We start from the raw sequence: 11,288 nt of genomic DNA, 5'->3' as shown, positions 1-11,288 counted from the left end.
AGGGACCTATTTGACAATGCTATGTTCGTCTTAAATGTAAATAAAGTGTTAGATAGCACAATAAAGTCTTCCTCTGTACCAATGAGAACCAGAGCCTGCCTCTTTGAACAACAAAGGAAGTTTTAAAATATCTCCCAATGGCACAAGATGGAATAAATTTTGATTAATATTTTACTTCTGTTTTTCATGTGTTTTTAATTCATAGTAATGTAAGTTTGAGTGTCTGAAGCCCACAGAGCCACCCCACTGTGAGATGAGCTTGAATTCTGTTGTTAACCCATTTTAACACTTATTTCCTCATTTCATTTATTCGGTTTCAATAATTTTCTTTTGAACGACAGAACTTCTACAAATTTTCTTTTGAATGACAAATCTTATATAAAGCAACTGCTCATATGCGGTTGCTTTAATGCAGTAAGGTGCATTTGACTTTCAGATATTCAAGGACATCTTATCTCATCAACACCATCACATCCATTGAAGTACATGCACAGACACGCATTCATGTGTATACACATTCACAACATCACAGAACCAAAGAATGGCTTAGATTGGAAGGGACCTTAAGATCATCCAGTTCCAGCCCCACTGCTGTGGACTGGTTGCCACCCAGCAGATTAGGCTACCCAGAGCTCCATTCAACCTGGCATTATGTGCCTCCAGGGATGGGACATTCACAGCTTCTCTGGGCATTCTGTGACAGTTCCACCTCTCTAATTAAAGACTTTTTTTTCCTAACATCTAACCTAAATTTATCTTCTTTTAGTTTAAAGCCCCATGTCTAATCACTATCAGATTATGTGGAAAGTTGCTGTCCCTCCTGCTTAAAAGAACTGGAGGGCTGCAATGAAGTCTCTTGGGAGCCTTCTTGACTCCAAGCTAAACAAGCCCAACTACTTCAACTTGTCTTCATAGAAGAGGTGCTCCAGCCCTCTGATTGTCTTTGTGGCCCTCCTCTGGATCTCCCAACAGCCCCACATCCATCCTGTGCTGCGGGCCTCAAACCTGGGTGCAGTACTCCACATGGGGCCTCACGAGGGCAGAGTAGAGGGGGAGAATCCCCTCCTTTTCCCTGCTGGACACCCCTATTTTGATGCAGCCCAGGATACTGTAAGGCCTTCTTGGCTGCAAGAGCACACTACTGGTTCATGTCTAGCTTTTTGTCCACCATTTGTATGAGAGAGATGAAGATGACAAATGAAGACAAGAGATGAAGGTGAACGATTAAGATGGGTCACTTCAAACTTTCATAGACCTGATTATTCCCAGCAGTAATTTATGTACTTAGAGACATGATGAGATTTAGTGGGAAAATTCATCTCAAAGGTTATCATCCTAAAAATAACCTTTGAAATGCTGAACACTTTTAACAATAGAGAGAATTTTCACTGCTGTTGCCACAAAGCAACAACAGTGGTCTTTTTGAAAGCTAAAGATAGCTGTGCTTACTGTGGTAGGAATTTGTCAGAGGTCTCAGCCTTGGAAAGAAGAAGCCCCAGAGGTGGCCACAGGCAGCATTAGTAACATTGGTTGCCAAAAATACATATATATTAACAGCCTTTATAAAAGTTCTTGCTTAAAAACCGGACTCTTAAAAGGGTCAATTTAACATGAAAATAGCAGAAAGAGGTCACAGTGCTCCTGGAGAAAGGAAGAATACAGCAGGGTTTCTTTTTTAAAAAAAAGAGAATGAAATAAAATTGCATTAGACACTCTGTCAGAGAAATAATCCACAGGATAGCCTTGAGCACTGGCAGTCCTGACAAACAGCAATGGGTGAGGTGTGTGGGTGGGTGTTCTTTATGTCATACTGGTGACCATCAGAGAGGCTAATAAGATCAGGTGAAGAGAGAAAGGGAAAAAAGGATAAAACCCAGAAATCCTTTCTATTGTTGTGAGTTAGGAAAGGAGAAAGGCACTGCTGGAGGCATACCATAAATTATGCAAGCAGTCACAGCTGTCCAGCTCATCCAGATCCTCAGTATGGTTAACACCAGTGTAACTAACGATGCCAAATGTATAATGAGTGAGTGGGGGATGGGAACAGCCTTAGTGGCTGAGAAACCTTGAGTTTCCATACAGAATGAAAACAGAAAAACAGAGAAGGACATGCAAGCACTTCATAAGGAGAAAACCTGCTGTCTGGGACTCTCACCAGGAGTTTGGTATTGATGTTCCCTACTCCTTCCTGTCACTGGTGTGAGCTGAGTGATGCCCTGGAAGCTACAGAGGGCCAAAAGTGGGAATGGTAGTGGAGAATGGAGTTAAGATGTTTCTGAAGGAAAACGTGAGGTGCTCATTATTGAAAGGCACACAAAAAAGCATATGTTTTATCCAGAGATCCTACAAGGTAGTCTGTAGCCACTTCTGCTCCCTCTTGATGGCTTAGGGGCTGTATAGTACTGCATGGCCTACTAGACAGCCCCTCCACTTCCTCATTCCTCCTCCAGCCTATGCTCATATGTCATCTCCAATGGTGGGAGGAAATAGAATCACAGAATCATAGAACCCTTAGAGCTGGAAGGGACCATTAAAGGTCATCCAGTCCAGCTACCCAGCAATGAACAGGGACATGCACAGATAGATCAGATTGCTCAGGGCCTTATCCAGCCTTGCCTTGAAAGTCTTCAGGGATGGAGCATCAACCACATCTCTGGGCAGCCTGTTTCAGTGTCTCACTGTAAGAGACTTTTTCCTTATGAACAACCTAAAGCTACCCTCTTTGAGCTTGAGGACATTTCCCCTTTTTCTTTACCACAGGTCCTGCTGAGGAGTCCGTCCCCTTTAGATACTGAAAGGCTGCTTTCAGTTTACCTCAGAGCCTTCTCTTCTCCAGGCTGAAGAGCCCCAGCTCTCTCAGCCTGTCCTTGTAGGAGAGGTGTTCCATCCCTTGGATCATTTTTGTGGCCCTCCTCTGGACACACTCCAACAGGTCCATGTTTCTCCTGTACTGATGACTCCACATCTGGAAGCAGTATTCCAGGTGAGGCCTTACCTGCACAAAGCAGAGGGGCAGGATCACCTTTCTCGCCCTGCTTGCCACACTTCTTCTGATGCGGCCCAGGATACAGTTGACTTTCTGGGCTGCAAGTGCGCACTGCTGCTCATGTCCAGCTTGCCATCCACCAGGACCCCAAGGTCTTTTTCAACAAGGCCACACTCAATCCTTTCATCCCCCAGCTTATATTGGTAGTGAGGGTTGCCTTGACCCAGGTGCAAGATGTTGCATTTGGATTTTTTGAAACTCATGAGGTTCACCTGGGATCATTGTTCAGGCCTGTTTAGGGCCCTCTGTGTGGCATCCTATCCCTCTGATGTGTCAACCACACCCCACAACTTGGTGCCATCAGCAAACTTGCTGAGGGTGAACTCTGCTCCACTGTCAATGTCACTGATGAAGATATTAAAGAGTACTGGTCCTAGAACTGACCCTTGTGAGACACCACTTGTCACTGATCTCTATCTTGACACTAAGCCATCAATCACCAGACTCTGGACTCAATCCTCCAACCAGTTTTTCATCCACTGAACAGTCGCACATGCCCCACTAGTGCCTTTCTCTTGGCCATGGAGCAGCTTCCACACTTGCTGCCTCTCCTCATCCTTTGTCTCAAAAACATGATTGATTTTTCTGTGTGTGCACCCAACATTGCTCTGGTTAGTACAACAAACACTACTAAGTTACAGAAGGGCTTGAGAGGTCATACTGGTATTACAAAAGGTGATGCTTTTGACAGACATAAGTCTGCTTTAGTATCAACACAAACAGAATCTCACCAACGTAAACAGAAACTCACTAGCAGGTGTTCACCTTATCTGCAATTGCTGATAGAGTTCAAGAGGAATACCTTCTATGTTACCTTTTTCTTCCATATAAATGCTGAAAATGCATCATGACACACGTTCTGTTTACAAAATGTGCTATAGCTTAAGAACTTTATTTTCCACAGCTCTAATCACATGAAACAGCAGCAATCAAATATATAAGTGGGACAATTTGGGAAGAAATGGCCACAGCAGCGCCTCTGCCATTGCCTACTTTCTCCTTTAAATGTGTTTTTTCTAGTAGCTTCCTCATCTAAAGTTCTTCCATTCCATTGTCTTTCTCAGCAGACTCCCAATCTCCTACAACGGCAAAATAACCTGTCAGATGACAACGAGCTATTTCAAAGACATATGAAAAAAAGGAAAATTGTTTCCATCCCCTTGAATGAATTGCCTTTATAGATCTGATCTGCAGTGATCGAAGTGGACTTGGTGCCTCAGAGCAAAGCAAACACATATGTTTAGGAAGGCTTTTAAACTACTTGGCACCAAATCACCTCTTGCCACCCAGAGAATATTTTTTCAGCCTTAAGGGCTTCTGATGTGTCTGAAGCACTGGCTTTCAGACTCCACATTTCTCTTTGAGATACAGTTGGTGGTGTGGTGCTACGTGTGACCTCAGACATCTGGACTTGCTGTCAGCCAGAATCTTCAGCGTTTGCAGCACCATACTGAGGCTCTTTCACATCAGATGGAGAGAAAAATATTCCCAGATATTGGCTCTCTCCCAGAAACTGTACTTCCCTTGGATCACACCTCATGTGAAGCTCTATAAGAACTGAAAGGAGAGATGGGTTATTGGCTTATTTTACACAGCCTGTCTGTTGGCTTTATTGTAACAGACGACAGCTCCAGCCTGGAGGAGGCATGACTGCATGTTGCTTTCTGCATATATACTATTTTGCCTGCTGTTTCAATTTGATTCTGTATTTTCTCACTGAAGAGTATAAGACAAATAAAAGCTATCTCACTTCCGTAGCAAAACGTATATGCCAGTTGAAGATACCCCTGCAGAAAAAGATAAAAGTGTGCACATAGAACAAAAAGAAAAGGCAATCTCTATATATACTTACACACTAGGACACTATTTGAAGTAAAATCTGTGGACTTCTTCGGTCCACAATTGCTGGAGAAAGAAGCCGCAAATCAGTGTTAACACTGAACAGAATTGATGAGATTACTCTACAAAATGTCCTTGTCAGAAATTTGCCCACAGGTCCTTTGGCTTTTGAAGATATTGTTGAAGAAGTGAGATGTGGTTAAGCATTTAACAAATAAACATCTGGGAGAAAGTTTTCTAATGCCAGCTGAATTTAATCAAGCTCAGAGCAATGTCCCAAGTTAGGCAGCTTGCTAGTAAACCTTCTAAAGGTGCTGCTCAAACAAATAATCCCAATGAAAATGGCTGTAAAAATTAAAATGGTATCAATCATAAATCATGTGCTTAGATGGAAGCAAACCATGAAACTTGCAGTACCTGGTTCATCACTGCATTGTGGCTGAGAGAAAGCATGCTTTTCTCCTGGTAGATGTCAGCTGTGGCAGACCCAAGTGTGGCACCCACCTCTCTCCATTGAACCTGATGGAATCCTGGGGCAGCAGCAAAGTCACTAATCACACAAGTCACAGATCAGAAACAACACAAGAGGTTTCAAATCTGTCTTATGCACCCTGATGAATACTGTAAGGCTTGCTAGATGGATGAACAAAAGTCAGCATCCTGAGCAGATAAGAGTAGCTCTGTAACCTAGCAGATGCAGACTGACATTGTTAGTAACAGACTAGAATCTTCCAGAAGCATTAACTCTGAGAAGACTTTGGAGTTGTCAGGCTTTGGCTGGGTTTGTCTTGGGCTGCCCACAGCTTTGCTTTGGCTTGTTTAGCTGTTAGCATCAATTTCCTAATGACAAGGTGGCCATTGCTTAATTTGTTTTATTGTTGTTCAGCTTTGGCTAATCATCTGGTATAACCATAATTTTTGAATAGGTAGCATTAACAAGCTGTTGTTTTGTGTGGAACTAAATACTTGACACTAGCAAAATGATGCAGTGCAAAGAAGTGGTATCATAGCAGAGGTTTCAACAGGGGATGACAGAGTGTGACATACTGAGGAGTACTGGCAGTAGAAGAGCACAATATGGTATTGGAGACCCCAGAACTGTAAACAGCTCATCACTGGTCAACGACCAATAGTGAAAGAAGTGTCATCCTGAGAACAGGGAGCAAATTGTATGGTGTGATAGAAGATATATAGCAATAGCCCCATGTGGAGAGCAAGGTGGAAACAACAACAGCATCGTACTTGGCAAATGAGCTGGCATGCCAATGACCTGTGACACTGAGACACAGAAGCTTTGCAGTTTGGGAAAAAGTGGAAGATGACACATAAAAGTAGGAAAAAGGGGCAGGCATCAGGAAATGAGTGTAAAGCAATTCTACCTTTATCGTTATTGAAGTCCTTTTTACAATGCTTTGCCTTCCTCTGATTTTTTTTTCCCTGTAATAATTAGATTGTGGCCAAAAATAACTCATTGAATAGGTAGTTAAGATTTAAATTACACTGCAAACAAATTCTTGGCTTTGTTTGAAAGTTGCATTTATTTCTGCCCACAGCAAGATTTTGGTGACTGTTTATTGCATTACTGGAGCTGGTACTTAGCTGTTGGCATGTGAAGTATAAGATCAGGAACATAAGAAGGACTGTGGGAGAGGCTTTACACCCACAGAGGTGCAAATCTAGGAGGTTCCAAAAAACCTTCAAATGAAAAATGTGAGATTAGAAATTAGACTTCAAGAAACAAAGGAGTTTGAAGAACAATGGCTTGATGGAACTTGAAGAAGGAAAAAGAGCTCTTTTACTACAAAAAGACTGTCAGGAGATAGCATTGATGACTACCTCCTAGTGTCCCATAGGGCTGAAAACAGTGCTGGTCAACATAGAATGATCTGGTAAAGAAGAGTAATTAATATTAAATTAAGAAAAAGAAGAACTGTGGAACATGAATAAGAAGACTTTGATTGTCCTGCTCATTTCCTGCTTAGGGACTGTACTGTGATTCATGCAGATGGTTGGATTTTGATTTAGAGAAAATTGCAAGGGGCCCGTAATCAATACTCTCACTAGCTCTAGCTTGCTGTAGGAAGAGGGACTAGAAATGGGATCTTTCCCATCCCAGGGTACTGCTGTGACCCTGGATTACTGGCTATTCTTGAAAAACTCTCTTCTTACTTTTCTGTGATTCTTTCTTTTTTTTTTTTTTTTTTTTTTTTTAGGCATGTTTTGGTCCAGTTTCATTCAGCATCAGAAAATAATTGGATTTGAAAGTTTAAGAAAGTCTGTACTTTTTCCAACTTTACTGAAATCTAGTGCTAATTTCAATTTTCTGCCACAGGTTGACTAATTCATGTTGAGGAGCAGAAATGAAGAAATGGGACGTTATGATGAGAAGAGTAGTATACTGTGGAAGAGTTTTAACTTTCGAGTTCAAGGACTTAATGTCAGAAATACCTTGGCTATGAGGCCATAAGTAGCAGTTCTTCCCAACAAAGGTCACCTCAGAATAGGAAACCCTCTCTGTAAACCAGAAGGAGAAGTTGCTGCCATTTGAGCTAATTGTATGACATCGTTAGCACATATGAAAGCTCCTGTTGTCCAGGTGGAGAGCTGCTCTGCAGCCAATGCAGACTTTGATTTGGGCCTACATCCTCCTTATCCTGTTTTTCTCATATTTCAGTGATTGTAACAAAGACCCAATGCTATTGATATATACACGCTAGTGTAATTTGGCTGCTGTTGGAAGAGATAATGTCAATGACACTGTCAAATATTTTTTGTCTTGTACTTTAGCACAAGCTTCATGACTGCTTCTCTGATGGCAGTATCACTTAGAAGTAAGAAGAATACACAGGAGAATTACAACAAAAGTAATCTCTGGCAAGGATAAGTGGTTTTAAAAATGTTTTTCAGGTAATGTACATTCAGAGGGATTATTCTGTACTACAAACAATGTACTTGCAAGCACACTGCGATGATTGCTCTTGCTATGAACTGCATCTATGCTGTGTGCTCTTCTTTGGCAGCAGCAGAGGGATTTATGAGAACATGGGTAATTACTACTTACCTCCATGGGTGTCCACTACCAGCAATTCCGGTTTCACTCGCGTGAGCTATCCACAGTCTTTAATGTGGAATGCAATAGAGCAAATCTCATTGCCTTTTTGTAAGTCTTTTACATTGTGTGGTAGCAGATGTCTAAGGTTTTAAATAAGTGTACTGTGAAAACAAAAAATGAAAACAGCTTGGATGAGTTCATAAAAGGTTACAGGATGAAGTGTTTTTGTTTCCTTTCATGTTGATTTATATATATACATATATATATATAATTTATATATATTAAGTATTTTAGATATATTTCATAAACATTGAATGAAAATGATATTGCTGTCCAGTAGGGATGTTAAATTGCCAGTAACAAATCCTTGAATTTTAAGTACCAAAGCATATAGAAGTAATTATGGTTGACTTGACAGTTATTACTGTCATGAATGTAAAATAAGATATGCCATCTTGGAGATAAATATAAAAAATGTACTAAGGAAAGGGGAAAAAAAGGAAAGTTTTAGAACTCTGGAAATTCATGGGCTAATACTAAAATCTGTTAGAGAACTGAAGGAAAGTATCCCTGTAGGTGAAAGCCATCAGCTAAGCTCCCCGATGAGGTGGAAGTCCAGGCTCTGAACCCATGGGCAGAACTGTACCAGAGAACACAGTCCCAGCATAATTTCTACAAGGATTTATCAGCCTGGAGGCTCAGAAATCATGGTCCCGAGTCCAGCTTACAAACCGTGGTTTCATAATTCAGTTCTTCAGCAGGGCAGATTAGCTCAGGCACAGCAGCACCACACATCTGGACAAGCCCTGAGCACAGGCAAAATGATCTCAAACCTCTCTGCATGTATTCATTTAGACAAAGCATCCAACTTCTCAAACACATTTTTACTGTGATTGCCAAGTTCCCAGTGGCGACAGTTTTGACAGTCACAGTCAAAATACAACTGCATAATAATAAGTTCTCATGCGGTAGCTGCTCATAAAGTCCTTGGTAGATACCAAGAGATAAGAGACATTAAGAACTTCTGCTTTAAGGTTGGCATGACTTTGGTAAAAGCTATTTGAATGTTTAAGTAACTAATAATATTGTTTTCTATATCTCTGGAAATTCACTCTAGTAACAAGAACTGCATATATATATATATATATATATATATAATATATATTTCTGTGAAAGAATAGCAAACTAATTTCCATGATCCTCAGAGCAGAGCCTATGTAAATGAGTTTCTTAGGACACTTAGACAGACTCAGGAAAGACTGATGTTTCCCCACCATGACACTATCCACTCCCAGTGTAAAATCAATGAAAGTGAAGAAAAGCTGTCAGTGTAATTCTTGTAATCCTTTTCTTCTTTTGTTTAATATGGGGTTAAAACAATAGTTCCTACAAGAATAATGTCTTATCACATATACATAGATGTATACCACAGCAAATGTTTTACATGGAATAATCTCTCATGCTCAGTTGGACCTGAGTCTTGTATGTAATTAAATGAAAAAAGCTGTATTAAACTCCTTCTTTTCCTTCTTCAGGTGTTGCATCTTCCTTCTCCTTCAGTAGCTGTAAAAAATGCACTTGTATCAAAAGGTACTTGCTTATCTCATCTTTCTTTCAGAGAATAAAATATCTTAGACCTCATTCATTATTAACTATTTTAATCTCATCAGCTGTCATTCAAAATGTTTTCGGATGAAGAACCAGAAGTGAGTCACTGTGATCTTTTTTATCCAAAATATGTCCAGTTCTGCATACAATTTCCTAATAAGATTATCAAGTTATTGCTGCCTTTCTATCTATCTTTATCTTCTTCACATGGTACATATGTATATTACCTCTGGAGGAGCAATCATTTTGTACAAGTATGCAATCCATTCCAGTGTTGGAATGGATCAAATCATTTCACATTTTTACATACAAGTAAGGGAGGGAATAAAACAGTCCCTAATGTCTATAATTGCTTTCTTGAATCTTCACTTCTTGGCCAGTGTAAGCCAATGTAATGAGACACTCTTGTACAGTTCTACAGAGAGGTCTTGTTGATACAGCCACTCTACTAAATCAAGAGGGGACCATACAAAAAGACTTCTGATTGCCCACACCTGAAAACTGCTCTTTTACTCCCTCTTTTTCTTTTGGACCACTCCAAGTAACACTTGTGAGTTTTTCTATCACAATAGAGTGATAGTGATAGAAAAAGGAGGAACAGTTTCAAACTAACAGAGAAGACATTTAGATTAGATATGAGGAAGAAATTCTTCACTGTGAAGATGGTGAGGCAGAGGCACAGGCTGCCCAGAGAAGCTGTGGATGCCCCATCCCTGGAGGTGTTCAGTGGCAGGCTGGATCGGATCCTGGGCAGCCTGATCTCATGGCTGGCAACCCTGTCCATGACAAGGTTGAAACTGGTTTAAAGTCTCTTCCAACCCAAACCATTCTATGATTCTATGAAAATCAGTGCTCAGTTTTAAGTAAGGAGATACTTCAGTGCAGGGACCAAAGATTATCATTGAGACTGTACCAGACCCAGCTTTTTCAATCTTGTACAGTCCCAGGGATCCCTGAAGTCTCTTTGTTTTCATAAACCATCATCTCAGGCCAGGCGACCCAAGCCTCAGCTTCTTATTGATAAGATGTAAGGTGGAACTTACACTATGTCTCAACTTCGAGCTGAAAAAACTACTCAAAAGAATACTTAAATAGGAATAATAATATTCTAGATCCTGGACCAGTTGCTATGACACACATGGCAACAGTGCATTCTGATGTAGTATGATCTAAACCTTACCTGAAGAACTACAATGTCAATGTGACCAGTCTGCTGTAGGTCAGGATAGCTCTGAATGGTGCAGAGGTCCTCTCCACCTTCTCCCTCATTTAACCTTGGAGTGACAGACCATTCATTGAAAAGGATGCTTTTAATAGCTCAGATGTTTCTCTTCTGAGGTTTAGAAGCAGGGACACAGGGCCATCTGTTGATGTTCTCATCTGTTGTTGATTTAATAAAAAAGGTTGAGAGCAACTCTTTACCTAAAGCAAGTACCTCATATTCTTGTTTGGAAATCTAAATCTGCCTTAGACCTGACATGAATGATATGCCCACATTGCCTCTAAACCCAGCACTCATGCAATTAATCTTTCCTATACTACAGCTGGCTGTGTCAGTGAAACTCTGTTCTGTTTTTGAGAATAGTAAGGTTGTCATTTTGAGAAAAAAATTATTGATGATGAAGGAGAAAAACGTGCTCCAAAACCCTGCAGAAGGTCAGAGAAAAACATGCCAAACACTCTGGGATTTAGGATAGCAGATAGCAGTATTGTGGATATGCTGTGGTTGTCTTCATAAAAATT

General features: G+C 40.6%; 1 long non-coding RNA gene across 1 annotated transcript; it reads right to left on the bottom strand.

Annotated features, from left to right (window-relative positions):
* Positions 1–3,972: 3,972 nt before the first annotated feature.
* On the bottom strand, positions 3,973–10,683 carry LOC121109199. The gene is made up of 3 exons (XR_005861311.1): positions 10,589–10,683; positions 7,947–8,098; positions 3,973–5,415 (listed from the first exon to the last, which is right to left on the bottom strand). It is a non-coding gene; the product is annotated as an uncharacterized LOC121109199 (long non-coding RNA).
* Positions 10,684–11,288: the final 605 nt, after the last annotated feature.

This window comes from Gallus gallus, chromosome 1 (genome assembly GCF_016699485.2).
Source record: "Gallus gallus isolate bGalGal1 chromosome 1, bGalGal1.mat.broiler.GRCg7b, whole genome shotgun sequence".
In the NCBI taxonomy this organism is placed as follows: domain Eukaryota; kingdom Metazoa; phylum Chordata; class Aves; order Galliformes; family Phasianidae; genus Gallus; species Gallus gallus.
The sequence above is the reverse complement of the archived record's forward strand: the minus strand, read 5'-3'. Positions and strand labels throughout refer to the sequence as shown.